Source organism: Triticum dicoccoides, chromosome 2A, assembly GCF_002162155.2.
Source record: "Triticum dicoccoides isolate Atlit2015 ecotype Zavitan chromosome 2A, WEW_v2.0, whole genome shotgun sequence".
NCBI classification, from domain to species: domain Eukaryota; kingdom Viridiplantae; phylum Streptophyta; class Magnoliopsida; order Poales; family Poaceae; genus Triticum; species Triticum dicoccoides.
In genome coordinates this window covers 718,881,911-718,889,961 of record NC_041382.1, presented here as the reverse complement: position 1 = coordinate 718,889,961, position 8,051 = coordinate 718,881,911, and the positions used below count along the sequence as shown (strand labels likewise).

Here is an 8,051-nt window from a genome sequence, read left to right as displayed (position 1 = left end):
TAGGAGTGTTTTTAATATAACTAATACATGTTGGAATAATAATTGAATAGTCATAACAAAAATCCAAACTTGGAAAGGTTTTCATACGTAGATTCAACTCACGAGTGAAACTTGAGTGGTATTATATGCCACTATTACCATTGCAAAATATTATGCTAATGTATCATATATCTCATATTGTATTGCAAAGGGAGAAGTACCAGCCATTAGTAAAGGACCAATCATGGTATGTCATAAGAAACAGTATAACACTATGGGCATGGTGGATAATAAGCAAAATGTCAAGGTAAAGGAAGAGGATGAGGAAGATATGAATACAAAAGTGAAAAGGAAGCAAAATAAAGATGAAGGTGATAAGAAAATAGAGGAGAAGCAAAATTCCTCGAAGAGGAAGATGGCTAAGTACAAGGAGGAGAAAGAAAAGAAATCAAGAGTTGTTGATAAGAAGGATGATAAGGAGAAGGAGAGGGAGAGGGAGGATCAGAGGAAATAAAAGGTAAATGAGAAGAATGTGAAGTCGCATAAGGAAAGAAAGGAGGAGAATGAGAATGAGAAAGAAGAGCAGGAGCAGCAAGAAATTCAAAAGGAGAAAGAGGAGGAATAAAAGGAGATAAATGAGCAGAAGGGAAGGAAGGAGATTGATAAAGAGGAAGAGGGGTGAAAGAAGAGGCATGAGAAAGACCAGGATGGCAAAAAAATCGCCCACTTCTTTAGGGCATTGACATCCCATTCATTTATGGGCATGTGGCAAGTTTTCTTGATCACCAACAAACAAAAAAGACTAACTCATTTTAGCCATTCCATTTTTAACTACCATATTTGCATGATTGCTGCGAAGGTTATATTTTCCATTGTGGTTCAGTTTTAGAAATTGTGCTCTCTAATTGTATAGATTTAAAATGATAGATATATCTATTTCACCCAATAGATTCTTAGTTCAATTAGTGATTGATATGTTTCAAACATGGACTATACAATGTTTTCTGCCGTTGAGAAGGATAAACAAGATAACATATCCAAAATATAAACTACTTCATGAATGTTGATATTTTTCTGTAGATTATAAATAAAAGAGACATATGTAACATTTCCGCAAAATATAATGTCAATTGAGCGATGAATGATAGCTTGGAAATAATTAGTACATGTAGTACTTTATTTATTGGTATGAGATGGCTTGATTTTGTAAAATGATTCTTATATTCTTGTTATCGTGCTAATGTTTGTCTATGTGCACATCAAACTGTAAGAGGAATCAGAGCATCGTCCACCCAAGAAGTCCAAGGCTAAGGTGATATGGTCGCCATCTGGTGATTCATCTTCTAAGGCAGCAGCATCAAGTGATAATTTGGCAGGTAATTAAGAATAGCAGTACAATGGATTGATTTCATATTAGCTATTGTGTTGGCTGAATGTTGTCAAAGATTCCTAGGCTCTTGTTATCTACCTAACCTATATGCACATCCATTGTAAGCAGAGTTGGCCAGTCGTCCATCCAAAGAATACAAGGTTGAGGGCAAAAGCTCTGATGCTCCCTTAATTGTTTATACCAGGTATGTTGCTTCAGCATCTAAAAGAGTTCCCCTCAAAAAAGCGTCTGAAGGAGCAGCGTCAGGTGAAAATTTGGATAGTATCTAAGAAGCCTCGGATGGAGAATCGAATTCAAAATGAGTAGTCCTACTTGTTTTACGCACACACACACATATATATTGGCTTAAGATGGCTTAGATGTTGTGTTAGTCTTGGCTCTGCTAGCTAGATATCACTACTAGGGAAAAGGCTAGCAGCAGCGCGGGTTTTAGGCCTATCAGCAGCGCGGGTGCCCGCGCTACCAATAAGGCGCTACAGCTAACTCTTAGTAGTAGCGCTATCTGTACCCGCGCTACTACTATTGACTATAGCAGCAGCGCTTTTCAGGAACGCGCTGCTATTAGTTAGTTGTAGCGATTTCCTGGTCCCGTGCTACTGTTATATCTTTCACCATTTCCCCACTCCAGCTTCGATAAACTGCAATTTCCAGATACTAGGTACTACTAGATATCAATTTCATAAAGCATTATAGGTACTAGGTAGTACTCCCTCGGTTCGAAATTACTCGTCGTGGTTTTAGTTCAAATTTGAACTCAAACCACGACGAGTAATTTCGAACCGAGGGAGTACTAGATAACAATTTCATATATACTCAACATGCATCCTCCGTTGGGGAACGTAGTAATTTCAAAAAAATTCCTACGCACACGTAAGATTATGGTGATGCATAGCAACGATAGGGGAGAGTGTTGTCTACGTACCCTCGTAGACCGAAGCGGAAGCATTGACGCAACGTAGAGGAAGTAGTCGTACGTCTTCCCGATCCGACCGATCCAAGCACCATTACTCCGGCACCTCCGAGTTCTTGGCACATGTTCAGCTCGATGACGATCCCCGGGCTCCGATCCAGCAAAGCGTCGGGGAGGAGTTCCGTCAGCACGACGGCGTGGTGACGATCTTGATGTTCTACCGTCGCAGGGCTTCGCCTAAGCACCGCTACAATATGACCGAGGTGGAATATGGTGGAGGGGGGCACCGCACACGGCTAAGGAACGATCACGAAGATCAACTTGTGTGTTCTAGGGTGCCCCCTTGCCCCCGTATATAAAGGAGTGGAGGAGGGGAGGGCTGGCCCTCTCTATGGCGCGCCCTAGGGGAGTCCTACTCCCACCGGGAGTAGGATTCCCCTTTCCTGGTCCAACTAGGAGTCCTTCCATGTAGTAGGAGTAGGAGATAAGGAAGGGGAAGGGAGAAGGGAAGGAAGGAGGGGGCGCAGCCCCTCCCCCTAGTCCAATTCGGACTAGGCCTTGGGGGGGCGCGGCCTGCCCTAGGCAGCCCCTCTCTCTTTCCCGTATGGCCCAATAAGGCCCAATACTTCTCCTGGCGAATTCCCGTAACTCTCCGGTACTCCGAAAATACCCGAACCACTCGGAACCTTTCCGATGTCCGAATATAGTCGTCCAATATATCGATCTTTATGTCTCGACCATTTCGAGACTCCTCGTCAGGTCCCCGATCTCATCCGGGACTCCGAACTCCTTCGGTACATCAAAACTCATAAACTCATTATATAACTGTCATCGAAACCTTAAGCGTGCGGACCCTACGGTTCGAGAACAATGTAGACATGACCGAGACACGTCTCCAGTCAATAACCAATAGCGGGACCTGGATGCCCATATTGGCTCGTACATATTCTACGAAGATCTTTATCGGTCAGAGCACATAACAACATACGTTGTTCCCTTTGTCATCGGTATGTTACTTGCCCGAGATTCGATCGTCGGTATCTCAATACCTAGTTCAATCTTGTTACCGGCAAGTCTCTTTACTCGTTCCGTAATACATCATCTCATAACTAACTCATTAGTTGCAATGCTTGCAAGGCTTATGTGATATGCATTACCGAGAGGGAGATACCTCTCCGACAATCGGAGTGACAAATCCTAATCTCAAAATACGCCAACCCAACAAGTACCTTCGGAGACACCTGTAGAGCACCTTTATAATCACCCAGTTATGTTGTGACGTTTGGTAGCACACAAAGTGTTCCTCCGGTAAACGGGAGTTGCATAATCTCATAGTCATAGGAACATGTATAAGTCATGAAGAAAGCAATAGCAACAAACTAAACGATCAAGTGCTAAGCTAACGGAATGGGTCAAGTCAATCAGATCATTCATCTAATGATGTGATCCCATTAATCAAATAACAACTCTTTGTCTATGGTTAGGAAACATAACCATCTTTGATTAATGAGCTAGTCAAGTAGAGGCATACTAGTGACACTCTGTTTGTCTATGTATTCACACAAGTATTATGTTTCCGGTTAATACAATTCTAGCATGAATAATAAACATTTATCATGATATAAGGAAATAAATAATAACTTTATTATTGCCTCTAGGGCATATTTCCTTCATCCTCAAGCAGTACAAGGTGACATCGACGACAATCATCATATTTACTTTTAGATGATATCGACGACGATCATCATATGTAGTTCTACATGATATCGGCGACGATCATCATATGTAGTTCTAGATGATATAGCCACACACACATATGTAGTTCTAGATGATATCAACGACGATCATCATCCTCAAGCCTGGGCGGTGGGTGTTCCTGCTAGTAATTAGGATGGCATGTCCAACACGAAGATTCTTGCCAACGAGGAATCTCTTCCACCCAACCGAGTTCAAGTGTGTGCGGCCATCTGTGTCCATGCGGTAAGTACAGGTGGTGACGGAGCCCCTTGCGGTAAGGCGTAGTCCAACTGAGCCTTCTTCATCAGGCTCGATACCACAACTCACAGATAGGTTCTTTGGCAATCTCTGAATAAGAAAAACATATCAATTAATAAATAGCCTCACACATACTCTTGCAAATATATTTCTATTAAGTCTAGATTTCTACACTATCAAAAGACACGGTACTACGCATTTGTACTAATTAATCATGAATTCTACTAATAAATATATATGGATTATCTACACTATTAATAGTTCCTTGGATTCTACACTAATAAGCATGTGATCAGACTCTACACTAAAGTATATCATTGACTAGATTCCACAAAGCATATCATTGGACTCTACACTAAGCATATCATCGAATTCACTAAGCATATAATCGGATAATTTGCATTTGTAAGTATAACAATAAAGCATATATATATCATCAAATTACTACATGCAGTACGTATAACATACCATTTCATGTCGATCGACCATGGTACTTGTCAGGCGGGTCACGAATGGCACCCTGACAAAGTCATCACGTGGCGGAATTATGTCCCATAGGTTGCACACCTCCTCCTCGCTCAGCCTCATTCTTTGAGCTATGATGGCTTCATGAAGTGGGTTCTCATCATCTTCATTGAGTGGGTCCTTATTATTTTCATCATCTTCATCATCTTCCACCAGGTTGATATAAATGATAACCAGCTTGGGTCTTTCTGCTCTGAAGGAGAATCTGATCAACTCACCACCAGTAAGACGCATGCGAGCGAGGAAACGGGCACATCCATCTCCTCCAATCTGCGACATATTGTGTCCTTTCTCGACCTCCATAGTGTACGTCCCCCCAGGAGCCTCAAATGTCACAGTGTCTCCTGTCAGCTTGTTGAATTTCAACCTCACATTGCATGGGACGATCTGTGTAAGAAAAGCAAAATGACACAATGCAGTAATGCCAACACTAAAAATAAAATAGTTGTTACATTTCATCTAATTTCTTACCGCCGCATGACGAAAACTCAAATGGAAGTAGATGTTGAACAGCTTGCCAGTTGCAAGGCTGCTGGCGCACCTTGACTTGCACAGTCGACATAGTGGTGCTGGTGGTGGCGCCATTTTCCTAAAGCAATATGAGCAAAGGATTAACGATTCACTTCACAGGAAAGAAAAACAGTAGCATGCGATATTTTTGGTTCTTCCGCGAGAAACAATTTTATGGACAATTATAATCCTAATTTGGCCCCTATTGCCTAAGATAATTGTTTAAACAAACAAGTGGCAAATTTAACTAAATTGGCACCTACATTTTTCCAAAAAATAACTTATTACAAAAAAACTAAATCGAGCATACTAAATCAACTAAATCAACTAGCATACTAAATCAACTAGCATACTAAATCCACTAGCATACTAAATCCACTAGCATACTAAATCAACTAAATCAAAATGTTCTAAATCAACTAGCCTACTAAATCAACTAAATCAACTAGCCTACTAAATAAACTAAATCAAAATGTTCTAAATCAACTAAATCAACTAGCCTACTAAATCAACTGAATCATATCAACTAAATCAAAATGTTACATATGAAATCCTACTAAATCAAAATGTATCAGGGAGGAGGGACAAGGAGGGGCGACTCGAGGAGGGAGAAGATAGTAGGACGGAGGAGGAAGGCGGAGCGAGGAGGGGCCGACCGGCGGCGAGTGGAGGGAGGACGGATCGAGGAGGAAGGCGGAGCGAGGAGGGGCCGGCCAGCGGCGAGTGGAGGGAGGACGGAGGAGGAGGCCGGTACCGAGTCCAGCGAGGAGGATGAGGCGACAGCGGCGCAAATCGGGGGAGGGGCGACGGGGGATGACCGGCGGCGCGGGGGGTGAGGAGGAGACCGAGTGAGTATGTGTGAGTGTGACCTGTGGATGAGGCTAGTGAGTGGGGGGAGATGGAATGGCATAGCAGTGGCGCACTATAGGGAAATGCGCTACTGCTAAACGACCTATCAGTAGTGCCTTTCGGCGTGGACGCGCTACTGCAATGTGTCAGTATGTAAAAATAGACATAGGCATAAAAATACATTGATCATCAATGGTCTTTTTGTGTACAATCTGATTTGTCAATAGGAATCCTCGCCGGTTGGTTTAAGAACTGGCAAGGATTCCTATTGCGGCCACAGATCCTACACATAGAGTTCAATGAAGACCAAGTGCTTGTGAAAGTTGTAGAAGAAACATATTTAAGGTGGGTAAAAGGCATAGTAAACACAATCAATTTCCAATGTTCAACAAGAGAAATAGTGAAAACCAACCTCACAGAGGTAAAACTTATTTTCTTCCTTCCTTCCTTCCTTGCTCCTGTAAGCGTGCTCTTCTATTATACTGCTAGTACTAATTCGAACAAACTTGAAGTGAACTATCTTGATATAAGTCTGCATCTCTTTATACTAGTTGTAATCTAGTTTACGGGAAGGCTGGGATAAACGTTGCACCAAAAAAAGGCTCACGTCCCACTTTATATATAAAGCAATGATGATGCAAATCAAGCCATACAACACGAACCGGCAATATACGCACACAAGGCTAGATACAAGGATGTTAAGGACAACTACACAACCCCGAAAACTCGAAGCACACTACACGAGGAAGCAACTTGGAGACGTCGGAGCTCTCAACCGTGAACGAGTCACCGCGAAGAGATGAAGTCGTGCACGACGAGCCGTGTACTTCAAGGGCGCGCCATCAAGAAGGGCAAGACATTGGAGCGCCGCCACCGCCTGATCCAAGGATTAAGGTTTCCCTCGAAGCAACATGAAGGACGAAGAGTAGCCACGACAATGCCTTCAACAAGGAAATGACGCCCATAGCCGTTGCCTCCGTCGTCCTGGTAGAGCCAGAGCAGGCTTCCACCCTGGCAAGCACTTCTCCTTCAAAACATAGTACAACAGGCTATGGCTCCTGCGCCAACGCCACCGACCACCGGACTCTGGCTACCACGCCGCCCACATGGCCAAGTCACCTAGTCAATACCCGAGCCGCGAGCTCTGCCCCTAAGCACCGCAGCTCCCACCACCAAGGCCGCCGCCCCGACATCCATAGCTCAAACTTCACCCTTGCCCCACGCTTGCAACCAAGATGACAAAAGAGACGGCCGGGAAGGCACCACCTTCCCAACCCCTGGACAACGCCCAAGACCACACTCACCCCCGGTCTAGCCATCTCTAGCCTCCACCACCCCACCTTGCGCCTCCGGGCAAAGGAGAGCTCCCCAGTAGCGCACCACCACTAGACAGGAGGCAAGGATGATGTCAAGGCACCCCTGCCGATAGAACATCCCTCAACGATGGGCGAAATTGGAAAAGTCTAGCCCTTTGGGCACCCTGCACACGCCTATCTTGGGGATGGAGCGGACCCGCTCTCAGATCGACACCGCCACCGAAGACCGCGCCATCCACCACCGCTACATCTGTCGTGAGCAGCAGGTGTCGCAACTCCCTCGACGAGGGCGGCCACGAAGGCAGCAGCGGCCTTGCTGCACCCAGATATGTGTCGACAGCCTCGGCCGCCGCAGCCCCGCCCCCGCCACATACCTGGGCTCCTCGACGCCGCTGGCTCCTGCCCGACGCCCACTAAGATCCGACGCCTCATCACGGCGCCGACGCACGCAGATTGGGCGAGGTCCGCTGTGCTGCCGCCACCAGCCACGAGGTTGGGAGAGTTGGGCGGGGATTGCGCAGGGGTCCGCTCCGCAGCCACCTTCCTTGGAGGCTGTCCGGACTTTACAGGTGGCGCC

General features: G+C 45.1%; 1 pseudogene; it reads left to right on the top strand.

Moving 5' to 3' along the window:
* Positions 1-253: 253 nt before the first annotated feature.
* The window catches only part of LOC119358197, a 10,482-nt pseudogene continuing 2,684 nt past the window's right edge, over positions 254-8,051 (top strand).